The sequence below is a fragment of the Notolabrus celidotus genome, chromosome 18, assembly GCF_009762535.1.
Source record: "Notolabrus celidotus isolate fNotCel1 chromosome 18, fNotCel1.pri, whole genome shotgun sequence".
Taxonomy (NCBI): Eukaryota; Metazoa; Chordata; class Actinopteri; order Labriformes; family Labridae; genus Notolabrus; species Notolabrus celidotus.
Genome location: NC_048289.1, coordinates 5,473,005 through 5,491,690, shown reverse-complemented (window position 1 = coordinate 5,491,690; position 18,686 = coordinate 5,473,005). Strand labels below are relative to the sequence as shown.

General features: G+C 40.7%; 1 protein-coding gene and 1 long non-coding RNA gene across 2 annotated transcripts in view; one reads left to right on the top strand and one right to left on the bottom strand.

The window, feature by feature from the left end:
- Nucleotides 1-18,686, bottom strand: part of rbfox3a (RNA binding fox-1 homolog 3a) — a 626,830-nt gene that overhangs the window by 381,431 nt on the left and 226,713 nt on the right. The window lies entirely within an intron of this gene.
- LOC117830605 lies at nt 3,108-6,929 on the top strand. The gene is made up of 2 exons (XR_004634804.1): nt 3,108-3,258; nt 6,751-6,929. It is a non-coding gene; the product is annotated as an uncharacterized LOC117830605 (long non-coding RNA).

The following is an 18,686-nucleotide window of genomic DNA, read 5'->3' as shown; positions in this document are numbered from 1 at the left end:
CACTTATAAAAATAGATGGGTATATATGCAGACTGCCTAAAGGCTGCAAGAGTAACTGGTGTTTATGATTTCTGAAATGTACTTCTCAGTTGAGCGTTGTGTCAGCTCTGGTGTGTGTTTTTTCTGCATTAACTTCTGCAGCCAAAGAAGTCCCTGGGGCAGAGTGAGGCTGGAAAATCCTTTTTCCTCCAACCAAGTTTGATTGTTTTTTGTAGCACTAGCAAAATATGTACAAATTTTCACATCAGCAGATGAAAGCTGAGAAGTTATCCAGGCATTACAGGAAGACAAGCATGCAAATCAATACTGTGTGCAGGCTGTCAACTAGAAAGATATCATAAACATGAAGAGGATGCAGACTCGATTTAAGTTTGAGAAACCATTTCTGAGCTTTTGTCTTCACTGACTTATGTGTGTGTGTTAACCCTGAGTGTTGTTGCCTTGGTAAACCTTAACCTTTGGGATGTGTTGATCAAGACGTCAGGAATGAAAAGTTAAGATGTTTAGTTTGTAGGAAAGCAAAGAGCTGATTAATGGCACAGTTTCTGGTCCTGATGCAAGAAGGCTATGAAGAATCTACAGACACTGGGTCAGCATGAAGAGAGCCTGACCTCACTTTTATTCATGCATCGACAGGGACACCCTGTGGAAACGTTTGATCCAGTACTGTTCATGGGATCCTGGATTAAACCTGGACATTGTCTCTCCTCCTCATGGGAACCAGGACAACAGCAAAAAGAAGCCAAGGACTCTGGATATCTGCTGCTGTGGACATGCCAGACTCCAGCTGCTACAGCTACTACTATCCATCTCTCCACTATCATCTCTCTCTCTCTTCATCTCCCTCTATCCCTCTCTCCAACACGGTCTCAGCAGATGTGTGTCTAACATGAGTCTGGTCCTGCTGGAGGTTTCTGCCTGTTAAACGAAGTTTGTCCTTGCCACTGTAACTTCCTAAATGCTGCAAAGTGCTCTGCTCATGGTGGATTAAGATGAGATCAGACTGAGTCCTGTCTGTAAGATGGGACTGGATCTTATCCTGTCTTGATGTTGGGTCTTTGTTAATAATAGAACATAGAGTACAGTCTAGGCCTGCTCTGTTTGAAAAGAGTCTTGAGATAATGTTTGTTGTGATGTTTAGCATGAACAAGCTGAACGTGGAGTATTATAAGTGTGAGTTTGAAAAAAGAAGAGAGAGAGATGAAGAAATCATTAACAGAAAAAAAGAGCCAGCTTGTTATTCTGTTTTATCTTTCATGGATGTAGAGGGGGAAAAAAATGTGTGTATTTTCATCCATGTATCTGTGTGTGTCTGTGTGTGTGTGTGTGTGTGTGTGTGTGTGTGTGACTGTCCACTGTGAGGACTGGCCATGTGAGTGTGTGGGTGGGTGCATAACATGGAAGTATCACTTCTGTTGTTAATACTGACTCCTAAGAAAGAAAGACACACACACACACACGCACACACACACACACATGCACATGCACACGTACACACACACGTACACACACACACACACACACACACACACACACACACACACACACACACACACACACACACACACACACACACACACACACACCTTGGCTGGATGGTGTTGCTTGCTCATTGTAAATAAAACATAAAGTCCTGTTTCCCAGGAGAAGCCTACATTACTGTTTCTGCACAGGACAGCAAAGTTTGCAGCTCCTGTAGAGATATCTCTGTTTGCGTGTGTGTGTGTGAGTGAGTGTGTGTGTGTCTGCATTCACTGTGATCCAGCTTAATGTGATTTGCTGGTATGAATGTAAAGAACAATAGTGCACTGCATCATGATAAAAGTTCAACGTTTTAACACACAACCACTTTAGCGCTTGTGCATGTGTGTGTTTCAGAATTGTGGATGTGGTTTTCAATAATCCTCGGTGATATAAGTGAATCCATACTGCAATAATAACCCCCATTTATACAAAGTGTCATCGAATCATTTACAATGATTATAAACTTTAACATTGACGATAAAGAAACAAGTGAACGTGTTTGGGTTCTGATTGGTCATAATAACAGTGATTCATTCTAAACAGCAGAGGAGACGGCAGGGTCAACCTGGTCCTTCACGTCATATCAAACCAGAGTCCATCACATTCCCTCTCTGCCTGTTGACAATGTGGTAAGAACGTTGGTGTGTTAGTACAGGGATGTTTGGAAGCCAATCATCGGCTGGAGCCATATTGGAAATGCTGAACTCAACCAAACTTAGTGTGAGGTAAAGAGGCGGGGTTTGAGCCTCCTAGCCAACAGTTAGTGTTCCCGCCTGTCAATCAAGTCAGTCATGTCCTTATTTTGGGCAAAACTCATAATCCTAATAGCTTCTGAACTGACGCGTTCAAAAAAATTCACCCCCGTACAGTGTATGTCGATAGAGAAATTACCTACGTAGAGCCAAGCTGTTTTTTGAACCAGTCTGTAAACATGTTTATTTCTGCTGTAAAGATCGTCTTCTTTGAATGGGTGTGTATGTGGTTTCCGGTGTATCTGCATCCAGCCCCAAGTGGATACTCAATGAATTGCAGTTTATAACACTATTTTGAGACCTGAGGTTGCTGCTTGGTGTTACACACTGCAGACGAGGCGTAATAGGGTGTAAATATCTTGCCTTGAAACATTAGTATGCGAGTGCCTCCTAATTGCATTCCAATTTGCGTAACTAATTATAATCCTTTACTGTTATTCATAGCAGTAGTGCCCAACCAATCGATCGCAAGATGCGGCATCATTCGGTGTATTAGCGCCCATTTGTTCCAAACATATCCTTATACACCTGAACACATCACAGAAAAATGTACTTCAACACAATCATAGTTTAGCTATTGGCTACCTGTTGCACTAGGGCGGCACTATGGTACCTTTCCTCGCGACTCAGAGTCAACCTGGCGGAGCATGGATGTGATTGGAAGGTGACAGCTGTCCATTATTCAGTTAGCCAGCGTCCTTTTCACAGCACAAAAATGGCAGGGAGAAAACCAGCAAAGATGTATTATTTTCACCCCGTATGGGAGGAGGAGTATTTTTTTGTTTTCTCAAATTCACAGTCCATTTGCTTCTTCTGCAGAGCAAGCGTGGCCTTGCCGAAGAAGGGGAACTTGAAGCGGCATTTTAAGATGGTGCACAAACGCTGCAAAATGGACTTCCCAGCCAAAACAGCTCTACATGGCGAGAAAGTGTGTGAGCCAAAAAGTTAGCTGCCTCCTCCCAGTGCCAGAGATCCAACTAAGGTAAACATATGAATTTTTGCCTTTGTAACTTCTAAAAGTTCTCCATATTTGACCTTTATGTGGTTTACTTCTGTTTCTGTTGTGTATAATGAATATTGAGGAAGGCTACTACTGCAGACAAGAATCTCAGTGTGTTTTATATAACTGTAGTAGACCTCGGCACACTGACAACTTAAAAAGTAGATCTTGGTTCGAGAAAGGTTGGGCACCCCTGATTTACAGTGTTTGAAATGTGTTTGTGGGTTTGTTATTAGAACAATAATTCTATCTTTGGGTTCTTAGGGTTGTGTTTAGGGGGGACCCCAAATAGTCGAATATTCGACGATTCGTTCTCATGAGCCTTAGTCGACTGCCAATCTCATAGTGGAATATTTGCATATGAAACGTGGATCATTCCATTCAAACCATGGGGGTGCTCAATGTCTAATTTTACACTATTTTCCTGTTTCCCGTAAAAATAGTGTCTCATTTAGCCTATTTTTATATAGATATAGACTTATTTAAGGTAATTCTGAGAACAGCTCTTGAAGTGTTAAATCTCCTTAAAGTGGTAATTAAATCTCCCCTGGTAATTAAAGGTGGACTCTCCCATTTAGCGGGAGCTGTGGAGCAGACGTACCTCAGCTGGCCTTTAAATCTTTCTACGTTCATGGCAGCTCAAAATGTCAGAAAATAAAACTTCAGTTGATCCTAAAAAATAGTGATGAAGATGAGGAGCAGCTTCATGAAGAGGGCTGTGAGATCAAGGATTACCGGACCACACAAAAACTGTACGGGGCCAAAAGAACGAGGACGGATACCCAAAGCTGTCCGAAGCCTCAAAAACAATCCACAGCATCCCATCCACCTCCACGCCATAAGAGAGGATATTCTCAAAGACAGGATTTACAGTCAACAAAGCAAGGAGCGCACTTCTGCCCGTACACACGATGGTTTTCCTCACGTACAATGTGAAAAGACTTAAGCGGACAAAGACGTGATGAAACACTGGTTTAAAAGGTTCTGTTAAGAGATTTAAAAACCCTTTAGCTGGTTCAGGTTTGATTTTGAACATTGTACAAATGTTTAGCCTTAAGTTGGACAAACTACCCTCCGCAGTGCTGCTCTCCTCTGTGTGAACACTGTTTAAATATCTCCTGATTCCTTATTCTATAACGGCGCGTTGTTCCATGTTTAACGGATGGTGGCCTTATTTGAGTTTTCTCTCCTTCATCACCTCGTTGTTTTTGCAATATAGATTTAAAAAATCTAAGTTTTATACTTATAATATTCTGTTGTCCCTTTTACTTTAAGCTACGAGTCTCTTAATTGTAAATGGTTTTGCGTAATATTGTCATGCGGTCACCATCATGCAGACTTTGGGTCAATAAGGAAAAACAACAAACATTCGACTATTCGTCGACTATGGGCAAAATCTGATGAATCAGATTCGACTAAGCAAATCCTTAGTCGGGCTCACCCCTAGTTGTGTTACGTGTTGTCATCAAAAGAGCTAGCAGTTGATGTGATTCATGTAGCATCATACCAAAGTCTAGATTCTGCTTACCTCAACTAATATAATCATATTCAACCAGCATTATTTTTTCTACTAGAGGAACACTCAAGGACTCACTTTGATTAGATTTATGTGTAAATGAAATACTGTTCATTATCTTAAGTTCATTAATATCTGTTCTGCATTTCACCCTTTATTTGTAAGTGTGCATGTCAGTGCTTGATGCCAGCGAGGATGTTTTCACGTTCTCTTTTCAGTAATTTCCTCCATACAGAGGCCATCAGTGTTTGTTTGGAAACCCAAAGATTTTCTGAAAACAAGTGACTCTCTCACACCCTCACAGTCTGGAGTGGACTGGATAAACCTCTAAAGCAGAAGGACTATCAATACATTCTTTATTGTGGCTTCCAACAAAGCCCTTTTGAGTGCTTTATGTCGGCACTCGGCGAGCCTGCCATGAGTAGCTGTAATCATTCATAAAGAGTTATGGCTGGTGGCTGCACCGCTGCAGAGGGATGGGGGGAAAACAGTGGAGAGGAAAAGAAACAGAAGAGGTGGAGGGAAATGGAAGCAGAAGAAAACTCAGCAAGGATGGAGGGATATGATGAGAACAGCACAAAGGAAAATAGAAAGTAAAAGGCACTGCGCTCTCTTATGGGATGTAATATTTATCTGTGCGCTGTCTGGATTATTGGATAAACCGATGTCTCAGCAGGAAGTGCCACTTGAATGTCCGTGTCGGGCACTGAAGCCAGAAGAAATGGGCTTTTAGATGGCACATGAATTGTACTTCAGCTGCCTCACCTGCTCCTCTCATACTGACAGTGTCACTAAACGTTTCCACGCTGAAGACAAGTTAGAGTCTTCAAAGATGGCAGCCGTGTTTCACTTTAAACTCAAAGCCACTCATTAGAATATTTTTGTACAATTTTCTTTCTAATAATTTCTGACATCATGGAGCATTTACTGAGAAAATCGTTCATTTCATGCTTTCTTTTTCCTTTGTTCACCACTGTCTTCTTGTGTTTGTTCTCATCTGTTGAAGAACAGCTAAATGCAGGTGCATGGTGTTCTTTGTCAGTGTCTCATTGTGAAGTTATTCTGCCAACCACTGCTCATTTTTGTGTTGTCGTGTGAAAGTAGACTGTGTTATTGAAATGCAAAGGAAAGTGGGGCCTTTCTCATGAGATATTACCACTGGGTAGTTCACTAGCGGGGTCAACCATGTGTCTGTGTTTGTGTGGCAACCTCAATCTTGTCCTCTTTTTTCTTCAGATCCCTGGACTCTAGTCCTCTCTTCCCCATCCTTCAGTCTCTCTATTTCCTTTCCCCTCGCCTCTGTTCTTTTTTTCAACTCCATTCAACATCCCTTAAATTTGAGCTGACACAAGCAGCTCTGCACCTTGTCAGGCCTACCCATGTCTCCATACTGACTTTACATATGAAACACTGACCCTTACCCCCAATTTATACAGGATGTGCCATGCCACGTTACAGCATAGCCAATATATTCCCACTCTAGTCCATGCTCATGTTCACACGGAGCACCACGCGCGTCTCAGCTCGGTCTCGGGAGCGTGCCCCCCGCGCCACGCCGCTCCATTAAAGATGTGTTGAGTCTATTTTCAACGGCTCCTGTGCCCAGCACACAACAATCTGCACAGAACAGAGAAGATCCACCTGGACAGGAAGTCAGGCACGAGGATTGCATGCACCATCCGCTCAATTTCAAAATAACACCATATACGGACTCTCAACTGTTTAAAGGATCCTATAGATCAACGACTACAACAGGACTTTAAGATGATAACTGTGTCAGAAAGTGACAGGACAACAAAATAGTTCCTATTAAACTCATCTAAACCTGCAGAAACTAAACTTTATAGTGATGCAGTATACTCAGTGATGATAGAAGCACAAAAGTAATGGTAAATGACAACCACAGAAAGGCTCTGTAACCTGTTGTCTGTTTGTTGTTCTCTTTATACTGGACCCAGCTGATCCTGGCTGTTCTGAGCTACACTGTGCTTCAAACAAGCGTCCTGTGAAGCAGGGCACACACTGCTGGATGAAGCAAACATGCACAGCTGTAACACGACGCAGCGCTATCGGTATACATCGGGGGTTATAGTTTGCTTCCTGCCCTGCATCATCAAAGCTGCACGGCTGCTGCCAGGTGAGCAATTTACACCTTACAGTCATGTTTAATCTTTTTTTTTTTTTTTTTTTTTGAGCAAAATGTTAAGATTTTATTTACAAAGTCCTTTTTGTGTGTTTTTTGTTTGTTTTTTTACTTTAACTTACAGAAAAGTAAAAAAAAATATAAGTACAAGAAAACAACCTCGACTAGTCAGTGTAAGAGTGACGGATCAACTGGATCTCTCCGAGCACGGAGAGAGAGAAAGAGAGAGATGGGGAGAAAGAGAGAGAGAGAGAAAGAGAGACCCCAGACAACCATACAAAATTAAACAAAAAAAAAATCTTCTGAAAAAATATTTCTTTTAAAAAGCTCTGTTGGCAAAAAAGAGAGAGAACACAGTTTGCCCTGAGCGTGCTCAGCCCCGGGGGAAGTTTAGGGGTTGGTGGGTGGAGGGATTTTTTGGGGGATGTTTGTTAGCATGGCGATGACTTCATAGCTGCTGGTTGGGACGTAAGGGGAGGTGGTTTAAGAACAAGTCATGGGTTCGGTTTATTGTGGTGCCGTTACCTCCCATGAACCCCTGCTGTGCCGAAGCGTCAGACAGAGGTTGTTGCCACTCTACAAAAACAGATTCAGGAAATAAAGATGAATGGGAGGTTATCTTTTAGATAACTGTAACTAAAAGGGGACATTAAGATGTTTCACAGTGTTTTTAGATATTAGTCAACCAGAGGGGACGAAGTGTCGCTTCATGTTTTGGGTAGTCATGAGTCATGTTTAATCTTAATGCAAGATGTGCCCGATTGAAGGGATGATGGAAATACTGTATGTTTCACGGTGAAAATATTTTTGTAAATGTGAAATAAAGATGGAAATCTTCTGTTCAAAGTCAAACTCAGGCACTTTGTACTTTAACATCCTCTCTTTGGTGAGTTTTTATTTCTTAGGTTTTGCAACACTAGCTGTTTTTCACTGATCTGGATGTTTAAAGTTCTGCAAACCTAATTCAGGAAATGTAAAAGGATTTAACTTTTGTTAGTATTTCTAACGTAATTTAATTCCAAGTGTAGAAATTGAAATGATACTCATGTCCTCTCATTGTAACAACCTGCAAGTGAAATGTCTTACATTATCCAGAGGATGAATTTAGAAAATGAAAGATTGAAAACCTCACTATTCTCTTGGGAAACATTCTGGATGTAAGATTTTTCTTTCCAACTCTTACATCTTTGAGGATGTGGTCACGTGAAAAACAGAGCAAGTTAGGGGAACCACCATAGGAGGGGAAAATGATAGGGGGATGAGTGAAGAGACAGAAAGAAAGACGGGATGTATAAATGATGAAAAGGTTAAGAAAAAGAATGGAGAGAGAGGAAGAAGGAAGAGGGACTCAGAGAGAGGGAGAGAGGCAGGGCTTCTTAAACTAATGAGATATTGATTTGGGAGAGACACACCTCCTCAGGGCTTCCGGCTGACACTCAGATAAATGGGCAGCCATTCATTACCAGGAGAGAGAGATATAGCACTCATGCATAGGGAGAAATAGAGAGATAGAGATAGAGAGAGAACGAGAGAGCGAGAGAGAGAAAGAGAGAGAGAGAGAAAGAGAGAGAGAGAGAGAGAGAGAGAGAGAGAGAGAGAGAGAGAGAGAGAGAGAGAGAGAGAGAGAGAGAGAGCAGTCATGGAGAAGCAGCGATAAGAATCTGCAGATGACTGAAGCAGTTAAAAACAGAGGATGGTTAAAAACTGAAAATGATACAGAGAAAAAGAGAACGAGCTTGAGGACAGAAAAGTGAAATAAAAAGCTAACACGAAGAAGTTTAGAGAGTCGTTTAAAGAAGCAGATACTTTAGGATCTGTCTGCAGAGGGAGAAGGTTGTATCTTTAAAGAAATGGTTATGACTGAGGAACAGACTGTAAAGATCAATACATCCACGGATCAGAGAGAGAGAGCAAACACTGAGTCATGCTGGGCTCACTGTAACAGGAAACACTGCCCTGTGTCTGGAGGGTTGTCTTTGTGTTTCTTCTTCTTGAGATCCAGTTTACTCTCGTTTCTAAAGCAATGTGTGGTACGGCTGTGAGAGCTGCTGGAGCTGGAGAAACACAGAGTACTTTCTCGACTGGTCAGATTTACATCATCACACATTTTACTGACGTCTTCCAGCCTGCTTAACTTCCTCTAGCATAAGACCACAACACTGGAACGACACCGTGTGGCGCTGACAGCCTAACTATCCCCAAGGGATGCAGATTTCAGCTACATTAGAATAAAATCATGAATGTGAATGACTTAAAACAAGACAAATGTCAAAGTTACATTATAACAAGTTTATTTATGAACGTAACTGTACTTAGGTATTGACCAATCACTGACCAGTGCCAAAAAATAACAGCTCCTGATACCCATATCGTCCTATAGGAGGGTACAAATGAACTTTTTATCAATGTGATATCTCAGTAACTCTTTAATATACTTTTAGGACCTTTATTGAAGAGACAGGAAATGTGGGGGGTAGAGAGCAGGGGATGACAAGCAGCAACAGGGAGTCAAACCAACAACCACTGTGATGATACTCCAAACATCTCTTATCATTGCTGTGCAGTAACTCTTCTGGGACTATACTCACCACTTTATTAACTGCACATCATTATGGTACATAATGTGTGTGTTTTAGCAACCTGCTGCAATTTTCCCTGAGCAGTAACTAAACTATGCACAAGTAGCAAGTGTTCATAGTGTATAGAATATATATGTATATATATATATATATATACAGTATCTCACAAAAGTGATTACACCCCTCACATTTCTGCAAATATTTAATTATATATTTCCATGGGACAACACTGAAGAAATGACACTTTGATACAATGTAAAGTAGTCAGTGTACAGATTGTTTAAAAGTGTAAATTTACTGTCCCCTCAAAATAACTCAACACACAGCCACCGGCAACAAAAGTGAGTACACCCCAAAGTGAAAATGTCCAAATTTGGCCCAAAGTGTCAATATTTTGTGTGGCCACCATTATTTTCCAGCACTGCGTTAACCCTCTTGGGCATGGAGTTCACCAGAGCTTCACAGGTTGCCACTGGAATCCTCTTCCACTCCTCCATGACGACATCACAGAGCTGGTGGATGTTAGAGACCTTATGCTCCTCCACCTTCCGTTTGAGGATGCCCCACAAATGCTCAAGAGGGTTTAGGTCTGGAGACATGCTTTGTCACTCCATCACCTTCACCTTCTTTAGCAAGGCAATGGCCATCTTGGAGGTGTGTTTGGGGTCTTTATCATGTTGGAATACTGCCCTGTGGCCCAGTTTCTGAAGGGAGGGGATCATGCTCTGCTTCAGTATGTCACAGTACATGTTGGCATTCAGGGTTCCCTCAATGAACTGTAGCTCCCCAGTGCTGGCAGCACTCATGCAGACCCAGACCATGACACTCCCACCACCATGCTTGACTGTAGGCAAGACACACTTGTCTTTGTACTCCTCACCTGGTTGCCACCACACACGCTTGACACCATCTGAACCAAATAAATGTATCTTGGTCTCATCAGACCACAAGACATGGTTCCAGTAATCCATGTCCTTAGTCTGCTTGTCTTTCTTGTGCATCATCTTTAGAAGAAATGTGAGGGGTGTACTCACTTTTGTGAGATACTGTATATATACTGTATATATGTATACATATATATTATATTATATTATATAAAAGTTTCAAATTGAGAACAAGACAAAACATATGGTAGCAGGTAACTATTACACTACTTTATAAATTAGCAGTGTTAAGCTCTAAAACATTTGCACAAGCTGATCAGATGATCCTTTATCCTATAGTTTTAAAATCCTCCAATCGAATTAAACAATCTAGTTTTAGGTGAGCTTGAAGCTCAGACCAAGATGAGGGAGCACTTTAACCAAAAACAGAGTGAGTCCAAGGAATGACAAAAAAAATTGTCCTTGGGACAGAGGATTACAGCCACTGACAACTTTCAGTCAATAAAGAGCATAAATAAATGGGCAGCTCCTGTAGTATGGCCTTATAAAGAAAGACATACCAATGGTCCATTATTCTGTTGTGTGAGGAAGAAAAGCCTACCTTTTCATACAAGATACAGTGATGTGTGCGGAATCCTGAACCAGAAACAAACTGCAAGGCATCATGGTTCACTCACACATGGTCCAACATTTTCAGAGAGGTTGAGGAAGCATGCATATGAAGAAAATCACCATAGTCAATTACAGTTAAAAAGGTTGCAAGTTGCTGTTAAAAAATAAATACGGCTTATAAAGTCTATCTCATCATGTCTTATGAGGACAAAGGCCTCAATACATCGGGCACATGCTAAGACTGCTAAGTCAACAAGGTAGTATTTTGAGCTGGAGAGAAAGAAGACCTTCTCTTTGTGGAGCTGATTTGAACAGTCTTTGTTACACAGTACTGCCTGTCTGAACATGATGTAACCTTTGTGGGACAAAAAGAGGAAGATATAAACACAGTCAGGCAGTGACAGCCGTAGCTGGAGGGTCTGTGGTTGAAAATCCCGGCACTGATGGAGAAAACAGGGTACGTTGTAGTAAATGATCAACACCGCCATCATTATTCCATCAGAATATAAACCTCACACCGCCTGAAGAAAGGTAGCGGCAGTGAATTCTCCTCTGTAATGAGAGCTGCTCGCTCGGTCCACAGGGTGGCTCCAAGTGTGGCTCTAAGTGTGAACACAGACTGTATGGCAGAGTTAGGGTGGGCATTACTTTGGAGACATACAACGTGTTGCTCTTGAGTTTGGATTGTCTTAAAGTTTTATCCCCATCGAGAAATTTGCTCATTACTGAAAAACCCAAACAGAGCAGGAAGAATTCACATTTTGAAACTCTACTCAGAGTGTAGTCTGAAGCCTGAGGGATTACCTGTACAGTCCTTTACCTAATTATCTGAAACTTCAGCCATGCTTACTGTGGAAAAAACACCACTGCATATATATAATGATAATAATTGCATCAATAATTTCCAGTGGTAGACAAAGTACATGTCTTTATGACTTAAGTGAAAGTATAGATCCTCCTAGTCAAACTTTACTCCAATACAAGTGAAAGTTGTTCAGTCAGATTGTGACTTGAGTTAAAGTCCTGGAGTACTTTCTGTTAGAAATACTGAAGTATTCAAGGTACTTTTTAAAATATCTCTAAACATATTTTCACAAAGCACGAGGTCAGTCAAGAATGCTTTGGGAAAATTCTACTCCGTTCTGTTTATCTAGAAAACATGACTTCATATCTAAAAAGTCTACCATGAAATATAAACTAAGTTACTACAAGCACAGACAAGTTTACAATGCTCCTCAAAGGAATCAAAGCAGTGTGTTAGCTAAAGACCTCCACATGCTTTCTCAGGTTAGATGCTGATGTTTTGGAGGCTGTGATGAAGTTTGTGTGGTAAACAGATCAGAGATTTACAACAATACAAACAATCATTCTTTATTTCAAAACCTCACACGTGGGTTTAAAATATGGCCGTGGTGCTCAGGTAGAGAATCATCATCCTTCTCAGTCATAGCCATCATCACCACGACTAAATGAACGACTGATCTGAAGAACGTTTCATCTGCACTCAACCGAGGTATGGCTACACCACTGAGACAAACCAAACACAAGAACACCAACAGTTTACGGTCTTTGGAATCTGATTTCAGAAAAGAAAACTCATCAGCTGACATCAAAGCAATAGTGAGTAACTAGAGCACTCACAGAAATGCAGTGGAGTCAAAAATAATATATTTGTCTTTCAAACAAACAACAAAAAAAAATACAGTTCAGACACTCAGATACTGTACTTAAGTACAGTACTCAAGTAAATGTACGTTGTTACTGTCCAGCACTTCTAGTTTCACCTTTAAAGTGACTGCACCAAAAAGTAACATGCAGGCAGAGTGGTGATTGTAGGGTGTCTGTGGCTTTGCGGTTAAAAGATGTGCCCATGCAAAGCAGCAGGCAGTCTGATTCCAAACCACTGCCCTTTGCTGCATGCCATCCCTTGCTCTCTCTTCTTTCCTACTCCAGCCACTGTCCACTCTCTAAATAAAAGCCCCCCCCCCCAAAAAAAGAGTTTGTATTATGGTCCTAAACAGATTAAAGCAAGTTTGAATGGTTTGAGCTTTGTACAGTTTGTGTCCAGAGAAGACTGTAATCTGTAAAAGTTTGTATCTGCATCCGTCCATGGATCTGAAATGACCTCGCTACCCAGAGACAACTGCAGGTCTTTAAATTGAGCTGCAGCTCTGAGCTAAAGCCTGCCTCTCTCATTCATCATTAGGCATATAGATGCATGCATCCACCACTGCACACACACACACACACACACACACACACAAACACATACACACACCAGAAGCAGCAGCAGCAGCACGGTCACATCAGCATGTGGGGCCATAAAAAGGATACTTAGAGTACACTTTGTTCCCTCAGAAATGCAACAGAGGCAAACAGAGCTGCACCAACCAAGCGTTTCCTCGTGGCTTTATGATCTAATTTCACTATCCAGTGAAACAGATGACCGCATTAGCAATCTCTATTGTATTCTCATACTGCTTAAATGCGTTATGTGTGTTTTTAGTGCAATTAGCTGTGTTTAGGTATTGTCCCTGGGAGTGTGCTTGCATTTGCCTATACAGCTTCTTAAGTGGGCTCGCAGTGGAAATACATTCAGGCGCACCGACATATAATAATTGTAATGAACTGACAAAGCAAAAAGTTTGGATGAGAAAAACCAAATAAGGGAATGTTTCAGTGTGGAAAGAGCAGAGTTTGCTTACAGCTGGATCTCTGGTTGATTGAAAAAGAACAACTATGAATAATGCATGTGGCGAGTATGAAATTACACTATTACAGCTTTAAGATAATTTGTGTTTTGAGAGCTGAAGATAATTGTTTTGAGACTGTAATTTTCCCTTTGCCTTGAAGAAACCTAATTGAACTAAGTGGGAAGGAGGTGTTAGGAAAGAAAGGATCTGTTCCTTTCCAGCAGCGGGCATCCAAAGGTACATGGATCAATGCAGGAGGTTTAGCTTCATACACACATTATCTGTGTGCAGCGATGCCATCCTGGTGTTTCATGGCTCTGTTTGTTTAACCCAGAGATAATAACAGGAACAGAGGGAGAAAAATGGAAAGAGGACGGGAAAGAAGAGAAAACTACTTTAGAGAAAAGCTGGTGATATTCAGACAACACAGATTTCAATCAGAAGCAAACTCAGACTCTGATTTTCACTTTCATCCATTACATTTTGTTCACACAGACTCAGAAATTGAAGGCTGTCTCTTGTCTCAAATCAGAATCAAGTTCTTTATTTATGAATGTTTTCACATATCAATATCCTGACTCAGTGTTTTTATTTCTATTAGTTAGCTCCCTCAAATATCGACCAACAGCTAATAATAGTGGGCATTTTAAAATCTATATGGAGCCCCTGGGGACCAGGTCTTGAAAAACAAGGATACACGTGCCAATCCGTGTGCACGGCCTGCAAATCTGTACACACAGTTTATATTCCATGCGTATAAATTTGTTATCAGTGGAAAATGGTTTCATAATTTGTGCACATGGGTTACAAATCTGTTAGTGTTGTAGTCAAGACCACATTAACCGAGACCAAGACATGTCTGAGACCAGAGTGCACCAAGACCAAGACAAGACCAAGACATTTAGGGATCGAGACCGAGTCAAGGCCAAGACCAAGGAAGGGCAAGACTGAGACAAGACCAAGACCATATCAAGGAAAAATCATCATGAGAGTTAACAAAATAAAAGACTTCTGTTTATTTAATTCAAGTTTACTTTAGATACAATCAAAAGCAACAAACAAGGTTTGATTTTGTTTTTGTTGCCTTTATTTTGATGCACTGAGAGAGTTTTGACTCCTTAAGTTTCGTTTTCATCCTGGTTAGTTTAACTTTTGAATAAAGTTAAAAATGTGTTTTCTGTTGCCTGTGATCTCAGGAGAGGTAGGAGGTTGTAGCGGTAGCTGTGCTGGATTATTTTTTCAAGCCTTTCTTTTCTCATTAGTTGTGCATCTTCTATTTTCTTTAGTTAATATTTGTATTGTTTTTATCTGATGGGTTATAAGTGTTGACTGTGGTAATCCTGTGGCAGGTATTTAGCAGTAGGTGCACCTACTTTTGCAGGCCATATCCACCTGTGTACCAGTATTAATTTTGACAGCTACTTTAGATTTAGTCTCAGTCTTTGGACGAATATGTCTGTTAGCTGTAGTCACATTTAGTCTTTTTAGCCCTTTATAGTTTTAGTGTAGTTTTTGTCACATTCATTAATTTGACCTTTAATTAAGCCAAATATTTAAGTTATGTTGTAGTGACTATGCTTTTCGTTTTCAGAGTTTATACAGGGTTCCCACTCTTTTCCAGAGATCATTTTCCAGGACATTTTCAGTGAAGTTTTGAACTCTCTCAGAGATTTAAAAATGTTTAAACTGTCTCTCTGTGTGGCGGCGTCTATTGTGATCAGCAATGTCTACAACGTGCAGTTTCTGTGTAGCAGTTTTTGTTCCATTTGCTTTCACTATAAGGAGTTTGCACTCCTACTAGCTACAGTACGGTAACTGAGCTCTCAGCCTGCAGGGAAAGGTTTGTGGCACAGAACCCCAAGCTCTCTGCCTGACCCCGCTGGTCAATCTTTAACTTAATTATAGGACTCTTTGAATCAAAAGAGCCCTCCACAAGGTTAATGTACCATAAGACATAAACAATATACTCCTGTTTTCTGTGAATGCATGAGTATGACCAAGTGAGGGAGAAAAGACGTGAAACAAGTCGCACAGCCCAGAAGGTCTATGTTGCTGTCTTTTATAGCACAGCATGCACTCAACTTTCAATGAATGGGGATGTGCTTTTTTAATCATGTCAGGTCGCACGCAATCATGTTGGAATCATTTTCTACAATTTTCCAGGTGTTTTCCAGTACTGGAAAACTGGTCAACTGTTTCCCAGGTTTTCCAGGGTACGTGGGAACCCTGTTTATAGGATATTAAAGCAATATATTAATTCATGAATAAACAATAATTTCCAGTAGCATAGATATCTTTCCTTATTTTAGCAGCAGTTTTCTTTTATTACTAGCTTCATTTTTTTATCCATCATCAGTCTGATTGAGCCCTTCAGCCATCCATGTTCCTTTTTTCTTTTTTAAAATTAAATCCTCTTTAACTCTTCCTTTAACGTGGACATACACAGTCCTGAAGCAGGAAGGCTTAGTTAACAAAGAAAGTTCATGATCAAGTTTGTAACACGATATCTCTGACTTCTAGATGTGTCATCAACCCCTGCTCCCTTTTTCTGGACGTAACCAGGCAGGTAGACAAGCTAACCTGGTGCTAAGCTGGGTCGTGCGGCTGCTTTAATGCAGTGTTTACCAGAAGGTTTCATTTAAAGAGAGTTTGTTTTGAAACTTAATTTCTCTGAAAGGTGCCCAGGAGTGAAGGAGGGGAAGTGTAAACAGAGGAAAGTGCATAAGCATCACAGTGGGAGCACCATAATGAGTCTGTTATGATTATGGTCAAACTTTTTTCCCCACCACAGGAGAAGCTGGAACAAATACTTTCCAACTACTTGTGAAATATGCAGTCTGAGCTCTGAATGCACATCTTGTTTAGATACAAGCCAGGTGTGATTTTAATCCAGATGAGCTCATCAATCTTTAGGAAGATGCTTTGCTTCCAGCATGTCTCTCTTTCTTCTTTTGTACATTCATAAATACATGTCCCATCATGCTCATGTGTTTTGCTGCTCTACTCTTTTCCTTTCTTCCCGATGTCTTTAAAACATTGTTCCTCTCTTTGCCTCAGATAAGGCCCTTTAAGTCGAAACCAAGCGTCAACCTCCGGTCTCAAAATATGAAGCCCATGCAGAAGTGTAAAAAACTGCAGTTCATCAAGCATCCACCTGAGGCTGACAGCAGAAACACTAGAAACCACATACACACCCATTCAAAGAAGACGATCTGTACAGCAGAAATACATTTTTATAACTCTTTTTTATAACTGTTTTTTTTTTTGAAGATATCAAACTCTAGAGATTTGCCCAAATAAGGGCATGGCAGACTTGATTGACAGGAGGGAACTCTGTAGCTGTTAGCGAGGAGGCTAAAGGCCCGCTTCTTTATTTTTTAGATACTTTTAATCACATTTAAAGTACAGCATGGACTCGCCCCTCAATACACAGTCTGAGATCCTCTGGCAGTGCTCTGCTTGCTGTTCCACGGTCTAGACTAAAAACTAAAGGCGTCAGGGACTTTGCTGTCAGAGCCTGAATAGCCTGCCAGAGGAAATCAGACTTGTAGAGTCAGTCCTCAATTTTATTTCACTACTCAAGACACACCTTTATAGCAAAGCTTTATTTTGTGAATTTATTCTAATTTTAACGTTTTACCTCTCTGCTTTTACTGTAAGTTTACTTTTATTGTTCTCTTCTTCTATTGTCTGCTTTTATTGTTTTTGTGAAGCACTTTGTTACTTGTATTGAAAAGTGCTTTAAGAATAAAAGTATTATTATTATTATTATTATTATTATTATTATTACTTCACACTAGCTCGACAGAAGTTAGGTTGAGTTCAGCATTTCCAATATGGCTCCAGTCGACAATCAGCTTCAAACCAGCGCTTCAGAAACAGATGGGGGACGTCACGGAGACTACGTCCATTTATTATACGGTCTATGATCTAAACATGTCCCAACAAATGACCCATGCTCACCCTGGAGGCTTCATATACAAAGTGGAGGTATACCTCTTGATTTTAAAGTGATGCAAATGTGCCCTTCACTTTTACTTTTATCTATTGTAATGGACAGCGTGGCGTGAAATTTGCTGGTCCCAAAAATATGTCAAATTGTAAGGAATAAGACGAGAAAATTACCCTATATCTCTGTTCATTTATTACCTTATTAAACATGAATGAGTTTATGGTCTGAAATGTAAGTTGAATTTGTTCTTTATTATCTTGATTTTGTTTCATTTAAATGAACCTTCCTTTAAATCTAGCAGGAACCTTTGACCTGTAGACTAAGGTCAGCTAGTTCAGTCCAGAGAACTGATTAAAAAATATGTAATGGGGACTTGAAAATACCATCTGTAGGCTACAAAATCCACAAACTAGTCTATGTGTGCATCTTATACTATCTACAGTTCGGACATGAAGCAGAACACAGAGATTTAGTTCAGGTTTATGTTACCAAAGAGCACCAAAGATCCAGAAAGTACCAGAAAAAGACAACCTTACTACTTTAGTATGATCAGTTAAAACTAAAGACAGTACTGGCTACCAGAGGGCCTTCAGTCTGATGATTTAAAAGAGCTAAAAACACTTGGTGGTGAGCCTCCTCCCAGAAAAACAGGACCGCTCTCCTGTGTCTCTGTTGCCTTAAATCACGGATGGCTGGCATTGCATTGCATTGAACATTTAAAGGCTACCATAAAAACAAGGTCACAGTTAAAATTGATTGAACTTAAACTGCAGCTGCGAGGTGTCAAATCTGTGTGTGGTGAACAACGCCAAAAATAGCTCTGCTTAAACAATCCCTCATACCAGATCAATGCCTCTCCTCCGTACAAACATGGAGAGCCTGCTCCTCTTACACTACCCTCTAATCCACCCCACCTCCACCTGCTTCCTCTCCGCCCTGATAACATAAAAAAGATGCTCAATAAGTGAACCAGCACAACGATTCTCTCTCATGACCCCTCCAGGAGTCCCAGAAGACACCATCGATTCCAG